The sequence below is a fragment of the Monodon monoceros genome, unplaced genomic scaffold (genome assembly GCF_005190385.1).
Source record: "Monodon monoceros isolate NGI ecotype Baffin Bay Population unplaced genomic scaffold, NGI_Narwhal_1 Super_Scaffold_19, whole genome shotgun sequence".
In the NCBI taxonomy this organism is placed as follows: Eukaryota; Metazoa; Chordata; class Mammalia; order Artiodactyla; family Monodontidae; genus Monodon; species Monodon monoceros.
This window is the reverse complement of record NW_021703775.1, coordinates 29,561,194-29,573,539: the sequence shown is the minus strand read 5'-3', so window position 1 is coordinate 29,573,539 and position 12,346 is coordinate 29,561,194. Positions and strand designations below refer to the sequence as shown.

The 12,346-nt window shown below is 42.2% G+C and overlaps 1 long non-coding RNA gene across 7 annotated transcripts in view; it reads right to left on the bottom strand.

The window, feature by feature from the left end:
* The window catches only part of LOC114900691, a 78,040-nt gene that overhangs the window by 26,577 nt on the left and 39,117 nt on the right, over window positions 1-12,346 (bottom strand). For 5 of the 7 annotated variants that reach the window (XR_003794919.1, XR_003794915.1, XR_003794920.1 and 2 more), the window contains 2 exons: window positions 11,746-11,824; window positions 10,486-10,619 (listed from right to left, as the gene is read on the bottom strand). The exons of 1 other annotated variant lie outside the window; for it this stretch is intronic. This is a non-coding gene — a long non-coding RNA (uncharacterized LOC114900691). Of the gene's footprint in view, window positions 1-8,223; window positions 8,333-10,485; window positions 10,620-11,745; window positions 11,825-12,346 lie in introns of those variants that run through there. One more of the 7 variants, XR_003794918.1, reaches the window with a different exon arrangement.

Genomic DNA, 12,346 nt, shown 5'->3' with positions numbered 1-12,346 from the left:
AGCAGTGCTAAAATAAAATCACCAATGGCGCACAGCCAAAGGGCAGGGCCAGGCTGGGTAAGCAAAAGCCAGGGATGCGCCTGAGAGACTCCTGATTTAGAATCCAAGCAGTGAGGAGCAAAGGCAATGGACAGCCTCTACAGAGGTCTTATAAAGTAGTTGCCTTCTTTGAGTAAGATCCAGGTTGCCAACAGGAAATCTCCTACCTCCATGGGCCTCCTTACTTGCTCCAGAGACTTCCTCAGCAGCCTGACCTTTTTAGGAGGAAAGATCATGAGACTGGGACTCAAGTGACACCAGCATACCGGTTTTGGAAATGTCCCTTCTCTATGGAGTCACCAGCTCACAGAGCAGAAACTTCGCATGGTGTGCCCCCATTTCCTCCCGCTGCCAATACAGAATCTAAGACTTGTCCCCAAATCACCCAGCCAAGCTATAGTGTGAGGCTGTGGAAAGAATGCTTCACACAGTTCAACATGCCTGGGGAGAAAGATTCCTTCAGTCCTTCACTTGTTCACTCGCTCATTCATTCACCCAGTTTCCAAGCACTATTACTGCCCACTGTGCTCCAAGCACTCGGCTGCAAGGATGCCTTGCAAGATTCTTAGAGGACACCAGTCTGGCAATTGCCTAAGAACCTCTTTAAAGTGGACCCTGTTGATTCGAACTTCTGACAGGAAATAACTGCTTTTTGTGTCTATGCTATCAGGATGGGTTAGGTAAATAATTTAATCCCATAAATATGACTGTCAGTTGGAAAACTGCAGTGACTTATGAGACTTCTGGTTTTCTATCCATTAAAGCAGGTCTTCTCATAAATCACAGCAAGATCCTTTTTGACCCACCTCTTAGAGAAATGGAAATAAAAACAAAAATAAACAAATGGGACCTAATGAAACTTCAAAGATTTTGCACAGCAAAGGAAACCATAAACAAGACCAAACGACAACCCTCAGAATGGGAGAAAATATTTGCAAATGAAGCACCTAACAAAGGATTAATCTCCAAAATTTGTAAGCAGCTCATGCAGCTCAATAACAAAAAAACAAACAACCCAATCCAAAAATGGGCAGAAGACCTAAATAGACATTTCTCCAAAGAAGATATACAGACTGCCAACAAACACATGAAAGAATGCTCAACATCATTAATCATTAGAGAAATGCAAATCAAAACTACAATGAGATATCATCTCACACCAGTCAGAATGGCCATCATCAAAAAATCTAGAAACAATAAATGCTGGAGAAGGTGTGGAGAAAAGGGAACACTCTTGCACTGCTGGTGGGAATGTGAATTGGTACAGCCACTATGGAGAACAGTATGGAGGTTCCTTAAAAAACTAAAAATAGAACTACCATACGACCCAGCAATCCCACTACTGGGCATATACCCTGAGAAAAACATAATTCAAAAAGAGTCATGTACCACAATGTTCATTGCAGCTCTATTTACAATAGCCAGGACATGGAAGCAACCTAAGTGTCCATAAACAGATGAATGCATAAAGAAGATGTGGCACATATATACAATAGAATATTACTCAGCCATAAAAAGAAACAAAATTCAGCTATTTGTAATGAGGTGGATAGACCTAGAGTCTGTCATACAGTGAAGTAAGTCAGAAAGAGAAAGACAAATACCGTATGCTAACACACATATATGGAATTTAAGAAAAAAAAAATGTCATGAAGAACCTAGGGGTAAGACAGGAATAAGACACAGACCTACCAGAGAATGGACTTGAGGATGTGGGGAGGGGGAAGGGTAAGCTGTGACAAAGCGAGAGAGCGGCATGGACATATATACACTACCAAGCGTAAGGTAGATAGCTAGTGGGAAGCAGCCGCATAGCACAGGGAGATCAGCTCGGTGCTTTGTGACTACCTGGAGGGGTGGGATAGGGAGGGTGGAAGGGAGGGAGACGCAAGAGGGAAGAGATATGGGAACATATGTATATGTATAACTGATTCACTTTGTTACAAAGCAGAAACTAACACACCATTGTAGAGCAATTATACTCCAATAAAGATGTAAAAAAAAATTAAAAAAAAACAGGTCTTAGGATCTCTACAAGCTAATGCATACACAAGTGAGTTAACCATGTGATTCTAAAAGTAAACAAACCTAATGACTTCACAAAAAAAATCTTTTTTTCATATAATTAATTCAGACAAGCCCTTCCTTCATAGGTCTAAGTCAATACGCTTTTATTGTATTGCTCTCAAAAGAATGAAGCCAGAATTCAATAAACCACTAAGTTACAACCCTAACTCTGCTGTAACCAAACTAGACAACCTTACTTAAAACACCTCAAGCTATTTATGAATAGATTAGGACTTTTTTTTTCCTTTTGAATTCTATGGAACATCCAACATTCTCTGGTTAGAGGAATGTCAGGGCCTACAAGGGACAGGGGACAGGGCGGTGACTGTGAGTGACTTGTCTTCCCTGGCTCTCTTCTTCCTCCCACCTCTTAACTGTGGGTACTGCTAGCTCCAGGCTACAGCTTTTGCTCTAGTCTTTCCCTCCTTGGAAAATTCATCTCTAAGAGATGGAGAGTAGAGAAGTGAGAAATGGAATTTGAGTCCTGAATACCTTAGTTTGAGTAAGGAGTAAAGTAATAAAGCATCGTATACAGGATTGTGTTAAATAAGCTGCTGTATATAATGGCCTTTGTAAATGGCAGATTGATTTTAAAATAATGCTGTGGCTGTTGTTTTATTATGATTACTGCCCAATCCTACCTCTCCTCAAGCTCTACTCTCAGGTTCCAACTGAGACCAATGTCACACTCCTCTCCAGAGTCTGCCAAGACTGCAAACAGGAAAGGGAGAACCAAGATATGATCCACCCCTCCTTCAAGAATCTCAAGGGTGTCAAATCTAGAGAGTTCCCACTCCTACCTATTACCTCTATTTTTACAGGTAACTTTTTCTCTAAATGGGAATCCCCACCCTAAAGAACATTTCTTTTCAGATATACCTCTAGCCCTTCAAATTCAACTCCAAGAAACAAATTTGTCTCCCCTTCTAGAAGAGTGGTTCTCCTTTCCAGTTACCCCATACCTGTCATGACGAGTAATTTTCCAACTTCACAGGGCAAACACTTTGGCATTATCAGTGACTTGTTATTCTTTCTTCTTTATCCTCTTCCTGCCTGACAGACTACCACACTGGTGGTTTCTTCTATGAAATGTCCTTCAGATTGGTTCTTTTCCTTATAATCCCATTGCCTACCCCAGCTGACACCTTATTTTCATATTTCAGGCCTGAACTGCCACTATAGATTCCTAACTGGTTTCCCTAACCTCATTTTTCATTTCATTCATTTCATGCATTCACACCATAAAACCTTCCTACTTTTATCACCACTATTCATTACCTAGCCCATCAAGGTTTAAAAGAAAATTGTCTGGTTTCAGCCCACCTACCACCCTCAAGTCAGAATCTATTTCCTATTTTTTTAAAATAAATAAATTTATTTATTTATTTAGGCTGCGTTAGGTCTTATTTGCTGCACACGGGCTTTCTCTAGTTGTGGTGAGCGGGGACTATTCTTCATTGTGGTGCACAGGCTTCTCATTGAGGTGGCTTCTCTTGTTGGCGGAGCACGGGCTCTAGGTGCACGGGCTTCAGTAGTTGTGGCACGTAGGCTCAGTAGTTGTGGCTCGCAGGCTCTAGAGCACAGGCTCAGTAGTTGGGGCGCACGGGCTTAGTCGTTCTGAGGCATGTGGAATCTTCCCGAACCAGGGCTCGAACCCTCGTGCCCTACATTGGAAGGCAGATTCTTAACCACTGCACCACCAGGGAAGTCCCCTATTTTTTTAAAGTGGCTTTTCTTTTTCTGAATTAGAAAAGATAATTTCTGTTAACAATGTGTTGCATGATTTTTAAAATATATACACATAGCTATGGCTATATTTATCTCAACTGAAATAGGTTCATATGCTATATATTTTTTCATGTATATACTGTAGCCATCTTTCTGTGATAATAATTATACATTTACTTCATGTACCGCTGTATGGACATACCACTATTTATTTGACCAATCCCCTATCAATGGCTATTTTGATTGCTTTATAAACTCTGTAATAAATATCATCACACATACATCTCTGTACACTTGCCCTTAGGATAAATACCTAGAAGTTGAATTGCTGGTTTAAGAGCATGTGTACTTTAAATCTGTTACATATTGCCAAACTGAACTTCAGAGAGAATGTATTAATATTTATTCCCAGCAACAGAGTATGAGATCCTGTTTCCTCCAGCCCTCGACAGTAATAAATATTTTCTTCTTTTTAATATTTGTCAATCTAACAGTTGAAAAATGATATCTCATTTCTGTTTGTTTTCTGGATTATAAATAACAGCTTTTTTCTATATGCTTTATTGGCCATATTTATTTTTCCATGACTTTTCCCTTTTTCTTTTTGTGTTTTTTTCCTATTGATTTGTAAGAGCTTTGTACACATTAGAGATATGTTGAAAACTTTTTTTAACCAGTTGACACCTACTTTTTATTTTGTTTATGGTACTTGTTGTGATTTTTTTTGAGCTAATCCACCACACTTTTTCCTTTATGGTTTCTGCCTTTGGTACCACACTAAAAAAACTATTTTCTAGTACACTTATCACTTTAGTTTTTATGTAAAAATCTTCTTTAACACAACATTGTAAATCAACTATACTCTAATAAAAAATAATTTTAAAAAGTAAAATAAAATGTAAATAATAATTTTTTTTTTTTGCGGTACGCGGGCCTCTCACTGTTGTGGCCTCTCCCGTTGCGGAGCACAGGCTCCGGACGCGCAGGCTCAGCGGCCATGTATCACGGGCCCAGCCGCTCCGCGCCATGTGGGATCTTCCCGGACCGGGGCACGAACCTGTGTCCCCTGCATCGGCAGGCGGACTCTCAACCACTGCGCCACCAGGGAAGCCCAATAATAATTTTAAAAATAAAAATATTTATCTAGAATTTATTTTACTAGAAGGTGACAGAGATTTTCTTTTAAATGGTTAGACATTTGTCCTAAACACTATCATTTGCCACTGAAACCTAAGTCTGTTTCGGGTCTTTCAAATCTATTCTGAGCTCTACTCTCCAACAAAAATTCTTCTTCCCAGTTAGATGAGTTTTTTCATTGCCCACAATAGGTTTTATGTAGGTTGCTGCTTATATTTACATTGCCTCTTACCTTCCCTCCACAGATCCTTCAAAGCAAAACCATTCCTGGGGTAAGAAGTAAATGCTATTTAAAACAAGAAATACTTCCAGGGCTTCCCTGGTGGCACAGTGGTTGAGAGTCCACCTGCCGTTGCAGGGGACGTGGGTTCGTGCCCCGGTCCGGGAAGATCCCACATGCCACAGAGCTGCTGGGCCCATGAGCCATGGCCGCTGAGCCTGCGCGTCCGGAGCCTGTGCTCCGCAACGGGAGAGGCCACAACAGTGAGAGGCCCGTGTACTGCAAAAAATAAAAAAATAAAATAAAATAAAATAAAACAAGAAATACTTCCAAAAGAGAGAATATAGAATAACACATAAGAGGTTCTACAAATCCTCTGTGTGGCTAAGAAGTAGATGAGCTTTTTATTCAGCAGAGTCCTTCAGTGGACCTTGGATATACAGAGGTGAACCTGGGAGGCGGAAGTTAGAGTTCAATTGCTTTGCATAATAAAGTAAGAAGTATTTGGAGGCTTAGTGGCAATAGAGTAAGGACGGTTTGCAAAGTAAAGAAAGATAAGATTGTAAGAGACACCAAGGCCACATATATGGGTGATATTAATGAATCCCTAATGGAAAGGTGGGCAAATTACTTTAAGGGAAAGGGATAGCCAGTATGAGAATTCAAGTTGCTTACTTTGCTGCAATGTAAAATACTCTCCATTACCCCAAACTTTAATAAAGTCCGCTACACACAAAAAGGCTTTGAGGTGTGAGATATTTGAGTTCTACCATCTGGTTCAATGTGGATGGAAACAGGAACAGCATGCTTGAGACAATAAGACTGTCTATAATCTGAACTAATTTAATGGGAGCAAGAGATCAAAATCAGAGTGACTATAAATACATGAGCTCCCAAGAAACTGGTGAATTCTGGGTGAAGGAATCAGAGTTTCCACAAGTTGCAGAATGACACCTTGAGCCAAAAGTTTAAGGGAAAAGATGGTTCCAGCTAACTAATGTGTTACACTATGATATTCAATTCTCAGAACCTTTTAAACAGAATCAAACTGCATGAGGTACAAAAGTGATGAACGGAAGTAGCTGGTAGGGGAGGTGCTGATCACTCTGCTTGCACAAGAAACAAGCTGAGGATTGTCCCTTCACCATTGCACATGCTCCCAAAGGGGTCTTGCGGTCCCTACCCCGCCTAAGGTGTCCTCAGTCGACTCTCACCTCTTCCACGAAGCTTTCTCCCAAGGTTTTAGCCCTCAGATGTTTCCTTTCCAGAATTTCCAGTTTACTTAAAATCTAAACCTCAGATTAACCTTTATTTTTTCTATCTGTTAATTTCTCTGTGGAATTCAACTGTACATGCCATGCAGATGAGAATTACATGAAAGAAAAGGAAAAGAAAAAGAAAAGAAAAGAAACAAACCACCTACACACATCCTAAACATCTTATACTACACTCAGAGCCTATTAAATTCTTGGTGGTGGAACAGTGCAAGACACTGATGCAGAAGCAAGTTTACTAATCAACCTAGATGGTGATGCTCCTGAATCAAGGTACAAAGTAAGAGGAATAAAAATAGGAAGGAATGCAGGAATAGGGAGAAGAGGATGGGTTGATGAAGAATGTAATCTGGCTTAAGACATCCAGGTTATAATATCAATAATGTGTGGTCATCATGAGTCAGGAACTAGAAGAGAGATTTAGGTTGGAGATAGAGATCTGAGAGTTTTTGATAAGCACAGATGACATCACCCAGGGACAGTTTATAGAGGGAGGAGAGAACAGGTCTAAGGAAAGAATCTTAGGAAATGTCTTCATGTAGGGAGCCTGTTAGGAAAGACTAGTTGGGGAAAGTAAGCCTTCTGCAGTTATAGACAAACTAATAATTATAAACACCTATAGAATGAACAAGTAACTGGCTGGCTCTATTTAAGATCTCTAAATGCCCATTTCAAGCCCCCTTTCCACCTTCCTGCAAGTGAACTCACTCACTGATCTTCACAGTTAAAACCATGGTCTTTCAGAGGAAGTGGCAGAAATGGACAATTGTCACAGGCCAAGGCCCCTAAGGTGGGAGGATGCTATTTGCTGATGTTCAGAGAACACCATACCGAAGGGAAAGTTCAACGCTGAGCCCTTCCATCTAGTTTGTTCTATGATTAGCTCAAGTCAACTGAGTTAAGATCAGCCAAACAAAGATCTCACTCATGACAGTAAAGATCCATATACCAGGGTCTCAAAAGGTCTTAGTCAAGAGTCTTAGTGACTTCTATCTGATCTTTTCCTGTCCTGGTTGAGAATGACATTCAGAGGAAATGACTGGCTTCCACTTTGGTTACCCGCTATGCCCTTGGCACTTAGTCACCCACCCTGACAGATTTAAATGGCTGCAAGACTGCCCTTCCCAGACATGGGTTTATCTTCACTGAAGGACTGAAAAAAATTATTATAGTCTGGACTGCCCATGAGCTATAAAAGAAGAGGGATTTCATAGGCAAAGTAGAAAATTTATAATGTCACACCCATTCCATAAAAATGACCTCCATACCACTTGGCACTGATGCCCATGTGTAAAATCAAAATCTTGAACCAGCAGTGAGAACTGGGACTAATGTGGAGATGAACAGTCCCAGAGTGGGAGAGGTGGGGTGCCCAAAAGTGCTAGAGAAATCCTGGAAGAGGTCAAACCTAGGGAAAGAAGCCTCAGAGAAGCCCTCCTTCCTTGGATCCAAAACCTGATGTATCTGTGGCCATGATGGCATCACCCCATTCACCATTTCCTGTTTCCACTGGAGGAAAGGGGAAGAGGACCTAAACATGGGAGAAAGAATGTAGCATCCCCACCTCCTTCTCCACCTTGGGCTCCACTCCAGATCAGAGCCGGCCTTATGCAGACACACAGTTAAGTAGTCAAACACATGGTGTGATTCCAGCAGAGAGACATAAATAGCAGGTGCTCAGTGGGCACTTGTTGAATGAGGAGCCCCAGGAGACGTTTCCTATCCCCAAAGAATTTTTTTCACTGACTGTCACATTACCTTTACCTGGAATTCCTCCATTTGATGTCCATTCCTTTAGGATAAAGTCTTGTACTTCCCAAAACTGTGCTCCACCAAGCACCATACTCTGTCAGATTTTAACAATTTTCTTCAGCCAGAAAAAAAAAAGGTTTTCTAGTTAAATAAGTCTAGGAAATGTTATATTCTCTATCTCCCTTTTGGAGCTTTATAAATACATATTAAAAGCTCTTTTTGAGGCAGAGGCAGAGGCAGTTGGAGAGCTAACATGAAATTCAGGACAGGGGCTCAACTAAGCCTAAGAGCCTTGTTCCAGAAGCATAGCTGTACAGAACAGCAAGACAGCCAATCAGCCCAAAGAGCAGTAGACAGAGTTCAAGGTGGTCAACACTGGGGTATCAGTGCATGGGCAGAACTCTACTTACCAAAGCGTAGCTGTAGGAAAAGTCTCTAGTATCGGAGAAGGGACCTGGCCCAGAAGAGATTGGAAAGCAAAGGTCACAGCCCCTGATAAGGGGTTGACAGCAGGGTTACAGTCCTGGACAGGGCTAGGGGGTCCTCTCAGGGAAAAGCCAAAAGAAAGGTGAGATGGAGGAGAGGCAGAGACTGGTGGACAGAACTGTCACTCAGAGCACATGCCCAGGAGTTCCTCCCTGCTGGGGGCACTGGCTCCAAAATCCTGGTGATCAGCAGATCCAGCTACATCACTAGATCTTGTGTATGAGGCTAAGGTGGTTGGGAAGAGAGGTAGGGGTGTGGTATATACAGAAATTTCCAAAGAACTGTGCTGATTCCAGTAAGGAAGGAGGTCCACATTATGTCAAACTTTAGGAGGTGAGGGGTAGAGACCATTCTTCAGGTAGTTCTCTAGGAAAATGTGCTGAAAGAAGTGAGAACCTTAGAGGCCTGAATGAAGCCGAAAGTCTGATCCAAAGAAAATGCTCCAGACTTAGGGTAGAAATGTGGACAAAGTAGAAGTTGAAGCCTGAGGGTAAAGGGCATCCATGAACCCAACTGTGAGGAGCTGGGAAAGGCACTGAGATTTGAGCTGTCTCTGTCAGACTCCCTGAGGGAGGAAAGATGTGAGAATTCAGATCACAAAGGCAGTTTGGGAGCACTGGTAAATGAAAGATGAACAGTCAACCAGTAGCGAATTCAATCCACAAAAGTTGAAGATTGAATCCCAGGTGCTATGCTGGCACCTCTGGCTTAGTTATTTTGGCTCCACAAAGTTAGAGAACAAGAGGGAACTGCACTTTGCATGGATACCCCAAGTGCTTTGTCACTGCTTTGGACAAGGCTTATTTGCTTTCTGGTAAAGCCCTATTGCAGCACGGCTCATTGGGAAATCAAGACCAAAAGCTGTCTGTGACCAGCGGCCACGGAGGAAGTACCCTGCCATGTTGTCATCGGTGGCCCCTTTTGCGCCACCATTTTACATCATTTATGGGAAGCTGCCTCCTGCTTCCTAAGATCTGTGATGGTCTTGTCTGAGGACATCAGAGCAAACCACAGACTCAAAGGTTCTACACTCCTTATTACATTCTGCCTGTCAGCTGTTCTCCAGACAACACCATGACTGCATATCCAGCACACTGGTGGGAAAATCACTCTACCCAGCACCCCCTCTGGAGTTCAAGAGCCTCCATTCCCCCCACTCTCAGCTCCTTATCTTTCCTCAGGCAAAACTGTGAAGAAAACAAGGTGTTTCTTTAGGAACCCAACTTCTCTTCTCAGGGCCATTATCTCAATCTCAGTGGTGTCTCCTTCCCGTCACTATGACTGGGGGCACAATGCTTTCTCCTCTCTGTCCCTGCCTTAGTCTAGTTCTCAGAAATCAATCTCATAAACTCATTCATACTTCTACTTACATGACCAAGACGCTTCATAATCAAACCCTTTCCTGGAGTTTCTTCATTTTTAATAGGGTCTCAAAAGACTTAAGAGAAAGAAATTTCACTTGTGGAATTCCAAGCAACAGCAAATAGCTGCGGCAAGTCTTTGAGGGTCAAGACGTATTCTTGGTGCCCTCTGAAATTATACCACTTAACAGACCAGCCCTGTCTCTTCTTATTCCATCACCTGACACCCTTAAGCTGTCTCCTCTGCCAGCCAGAGGCCAGGCTCCCCTGGATCTGGGCCAACACCCACCGCCATCTGGTCTCCCTTGAAAAAGCAAAAGGGAGACATCTCTTGTTTACTCAGTAATAATTCACTGTAATAGTCACATAACAGGTGCCACCACCTCCCAGTTCACGCAGTAAGGCCACACCACACCCTCACCTCTGCCGCCATCATGGCTTATTCCTTGGAACACATCAACAGGTTTTATTTGGATGATATGACAGGGCCTCTTAAACAGTACACCAGAGTTACCAGTGGTGTTTTGATAGTGTGAGTTACACTATAATGAAGACCTAGAGGTAAAGAACAAAGACTTTTTTTAATCCTCCCCTACAGTCAATTGGTTATCTTTCCCACATATGTTGTTGCACCATATCTATATATAGAACCTAGTACTAGTCTATAAACAGGATGCTCTGGCTAAACACGTCTAAACAAGCAAAACTGTGAGATAAAGAAAGATGGTATCTCCCCATCTTCTCTTCTTTCCCCACCCTCCTTTCTTACATCTTGTCAGAGACAGAAGAGCTCTATAAAAACAGCATGGGCTTTGGAATTGGACAGACCTGAGGAGAAATAAATCATAGCTCAGCCTTGTATTAGCTGTCTGACCTTGGGCAAGTTACATAATTTCTTTTTCAGCTTGCCCATGTGCAAAAATGGAGATGATAACTTATTGATTTGTATTATGATATTAAATAAGAAAATATGCAAAGACATCTAATATATGCCTGGCTCTCCAGGGATGTAAGTTTGTTCTTCCCAACCTAGTTTATCATGTACCTGGTCCCCTCATGTTATGCTCTGGTTGTCCAAGGTGTGTGCCACACACAAACTTTCCCTTCCTTTTCCTAAACCCTATCAAAGTTCCCATCCCTTACAAAAGCTAATCTAATCACACTGCTAAAAGGAAAGCAATTCTGATAAAATGAAGTCAAGTAAAACGTGGACGATATTGCTGGGTTCCTATATTAACTCTGTGGGAGATATTTCTTCATTTAAAAAAAAGGGGGGGGGAAGGGGTGTGTGTGGAAATTCAAATGAAAGAAAAGACTTCTAATGATGAGACTCTCCTACAGGACAGGGGATCCGTGTGTTGGCCTCTCTCCCTGCAAGCACAGTCTCTGTGGTAAAGATGAGAAACCATCAGAGATACAGGACACCATCTCAGATTGCTGAATGTCACACCTCAAATCAACAGGTCCAGAATAGAACCTGGGAGCCTTGGCTACCTCTTCTGCTCTGGCCAGCACACACTACTTCCTTAGCCAAGAAGTTACGGTGGTGCTTTTTTCCCTAGGAGGTTTCCAACACTATTTTAAACTCTATGGAAACAAGCAGTAATAGGATTTAATTATGGGTCACAGCCTTGGAACAGCCTATTTAAGGCCTGGGCTCACTTCCAGAATCATACCTTACCTCACTGAATGGTCTCAACAAGGCCCATGTTAACACAGGAAGCAAAGTGGGCCTGCATCTTGACTTCTCTCTCAGTGATCTAGGAAGGAGGAACACAGGAAAATTTCTGGACTTTCCACATCCAGGATCACCGGAGCAGATTACTACAACTAAAAACGGCTTAAGTGTGATCACATGGCACAAAATGCAATGCTGACTATAAATCACAATTCAGCATGGGAGTTCTCATTGTGAGGGACTCTTCAGCAGTGTGCATGTTCTACCTGACCTTCTTGGCAAGGCCCCAGGGAGCCCGGAGCATAGCCCAGGCTGGGCTCTCAGTGGTCTGGACACCACTGTGGGGTGAAAGGGGCTGGCTGGCAGCTTCAGCAGATGGAGTTAAGAGGAAATGAAGGTGAAGTCCAAGGTAAGGAAGGGGCTGGTCCAGGCAGGATTATCTGACAGCACATGCTCAGGGAACTGGCAAAGCAGAAACAATAATAACAAATGTTTTAAATTATTTTACATTTATCCAGGTAGTCACCATGGTAAATATCAAAATTTTGCGGGGTTTTCCTTATACTTTGCTAGATTTCCTTACACTTATTTTGTGTTTAATATT